The sequence below is a fragment of the Suncus etruscus genome, chromosome 2 (genome assembly GCF_024139225.1).
Source record: "Suncus etruscus isolate mSunEtr1 chromosome 2, mSunEtr1.pri.cur, whole genome shotgun sequence".
Taxonomy (NCBI): Eukaryota; Metazoa; Chordata; class Mammalia; order Eulipotyphla; family Soricidae; genus Suncus; species Suncus etruscus.
The window spans coordinates 45,094,089-45,097,672 of NC_064849.1; positions in this window are offsets into that span (position 1 = coordinate 45,094,089).

Consider the following 3,584-nt stretch of genomic DNA (forward strand, 5'->3'; position numbering starts at 1 on the left):
CAGACTCTGGCAATTACTTAACTTTGCCTGTAGTTTAAAAATTATATGTAAAAAATTATATGAAATTATATGTAAATGAATGGGCTTGAGTGTGTGCCAATAAAACTATATTTATAAAAACAGGCATCAGATTTGGCCAGAGACTTAAACAAATCAATCCCTAACATCTATTTGAGAGCATTACAAATATCTTTGAACACATTTGGGGCATACTTTTGAATTTATAGGAACAAATTTTTTTTTTTTTTTTGGTTTTTGGGTCACACCTGGCGGTGCTCAGGGGTTACTCCTGGCTGTCTGCTCAGAAATAGCTCCTGGCAGGCACGAGGGACCATATGGGACAGCGGGATTTGAACCAACCACCTTTGGTCCTGGATTGGCTGCTTGCAAGGCAAACACCGCTGTGCTATCTCTCCGGGCCCCAGGAACAAATTCTTAGTACTTTTGAAAGAAGGCGTCTTTATGCTTTTGTCATTACTGTGCCTTTTTTGTTTTATTTTTGGTTCTCATTCATTTGATCTTGGGTCACTCCTGGAAGTGCTCAGGAGATCATACTTGGTGCTGGAGACAGAACCAGGTGTAGTTGCAGGCAAGACAGGTTGCCTGGGGGTACCTTTCAACCCTTAAGGGTTGCTTTTTTATCTCAACTAACCTTAGAGCTAATTTCTCATTGAAATTTGGACAAACATCTCCTTACTGTGTGAAAATATTTACTAGTAATCATGTTTTTTTTTAATTGTAGTTGCTTCAAAGTTTACTTCAAAATAAAATCTAGTTCCCTATTAAGGAAGATAAGGATAGATCAAAAGGATTTGTAGACTTGTCTTGGGTGGCCAGAAGATTAGATCTGTTACCACACCAATCTGCTAGATTCTTTAGGGACCATTTCTTTTCTCAAGTGTGCATCCCTAATAGATTCTAGAACAGAAATAGTGGGTGGGGAAAGACAGGGGATTAAAGATTCCTATTGCATATGCCAAACCCATGGGTCAACCATGGTCACATCTTCTTGATGACCTCCTCTAGAACATATACTTTTTCCTGTTGGTATTAGTGATTTGTAGATTCTCTTTATATATGAAAGAAAACTATCAATAATGTTACAACTGACATGTTGAACTTTGTGGAGAATGTCAATGTGTTTTGCTAGTGTGAAGGTCAGTTAATACATGGTTACTGCTAGCCTTTTGAAAACAACATGTCTTTGACTTAGTCCACTGTGACAAGTCACATTAAGATAAAAATGGGATTCTTATGGGTGCTTAAAGAGTTGTGGCAATGGGCAATCCACAATCATCTAAAAGCAGGAACTCTTCAGAACTTTCTACCGCTGTCTCACTAAGTCCAGAGTTTGTCATGATACACTCCCCATTGGTTGTGCTCCAGCTAATTATATTTGAGCCCCTAAATAAGATCTGGAAACAGAGGTGGCATGCCAGCTAGACGGGAGGTAATGAATTACAAGCATGTTCAAAAGGACATCTATTTGTTAGCTAAAGGTTTTGATCATTTCTCCACTGCTGGTGTTGGTTCTGTCAGCAGGAGGGTCCCCAGTGTTGATCAAGGTTGCTTGTCCAGAGTGTTTGATTCCTTTCTAGTTGGAAGTGCTTATCATTTCTCTATAACATACAGAGAGTTCACAACTGAAATCTGTTGTTAGCAATAGCTAACAACATTGGCATTCATTGAATATTATTAAAAGACAGTCTGAGGTAAAATACAGGAAATCTAGCATTAGTTATGCCATAGCCTTGGTCTCAGATAGTCTCCACAAATATGAAAATAAAAGCTTGTTGTTTGTAAGTCACTCAGTTTGTTAAAATTTTTTTTATTAGCTTAAAAACTAAGACAAGGACTCAATCCAAGATCCCGTATTGTCATTGGTTCTGATGATGCCTGAATAATGTTTCATTGTCCTTTTCTCCTCATTCTCTCATGACTCCTTAATCTTTATATTCCATGACATTTATGAAGAGTACTTTTGAGTGCTCTGTATATTGTGTATATTGGCTCTAAGCCTGGGTTTGACTGATGTTTGCTTATGTGTAGATTTATGTGTAGATTCACTGAAATGGTGTCAGTGAATTCTGTCAGTAGATCATTGATGTCCTTCTACGTCTACAATGTTAACTTTGTGGAGCTAAAGATAATGTCTCTATAGCAAAATTATTATTTTTTTTGTGTCACACCCGACAGTGCTCAGGGGTTTCTTCTGGCTCCATGCTCAGAAATTGCTCCTGGTAGGCACAGGGGACCATATGGGATGCCAGGATTTGAACTGATGACCTTCTGCATGAAAGGCAAACACCTTACCTCCATTCTATCTCTCCGGCCCCAGCAAAATTATTTTTATCTTTACTAGTAGGAAAAATTTTTGGGAATATACTGAGACTATGACAAATTGTGTTTCTCTCCATGCTTTCCTCTGCCAACTTTTAGATTTATTCCAGAATTTTGGCCAAAATAATTATTAGATACTCAGTGATGGAATTCCACTAAACTTGGGGAGCATATAGTCTAAAGTAGCATTTATCAACTTTTTTATATTAATAATTTTTATTTTGACCAAGTGGATTACAAATCATTCACAGTAGTATTTCAGGTACATAGTGACATTAAATCAGGGGCATTCTCACCACCAATGTTGTCCTCCCTCCACCCCTGTTCCCAGCATACATCCAATATTGTCTCTCCTTTGCTCTATGGGCTGCTAGTACAAGTGGTCCCTTCTGTGTCTAGCCTGTTGTAGATTGGGTATTATTTTTGTTGTAGTTGGCTTTGGATTTGGTGTTCAAGTCTGATCATTTTTTATTTCTACTCAATGTTCATATGACTTTTTGGTCTTGGTACCCTCCATTACTTCCCCCTCAATTTGAGAGGCAGAACAAGATGGTTCAATATGTATTTCTGTTTGAAGGTAAGAGAAAATAAAAAAAGAAGAGGAAAGTAAAAAGGGGGGCAAAAACTCAAACAAGCAAACAAAACAAAACAAAACAGAACAGGAGGAGTCCTTCTAGAGACTATAAATCTCATTTTAAGAAAAGAAAGGGAAAATGGAAGAAAAACATAAAAATAATACAAGAAGAATCAAACCCATAATAAAACAAAACAAAAACAAACAAAAACCCTGAAAAGCACCACAGCAATTCTGACAACAACCGAACACTAACCATGGTCCTGAAATAGAGATGAATCAAAGCACAGGTAAAAAAAGAAAAAGGGGCAAAGAAAAGAGAATGAAACAAAAACAAAAACAAAAACACAGGCAACAAACTTTAAAAAAATTAAAGAAAAAATTTAATTTGTGCTATTTTTTTTTTGCAAAGGCACAGTAAAAACTGGGGAGATTAGAAAGGGAATTCCCCTGGCCTAAGATATACAGGGCTCCTCTACCCTTAAAGTATATTGTCATGGGTATAACTACAGGTTCTGTACATGCTTTTACTCTCCTAGATCCTTTTGTGATGTCTGGAAGTTTTCTGCTCCATCATGGAAGATAAAATCAGGCCTCTGTAGCTAGTGATCTTGGTATTTGCATATGTCATAGGATGGGATCTTTCTTTATAGTTTCAGAAGTTCTGTTC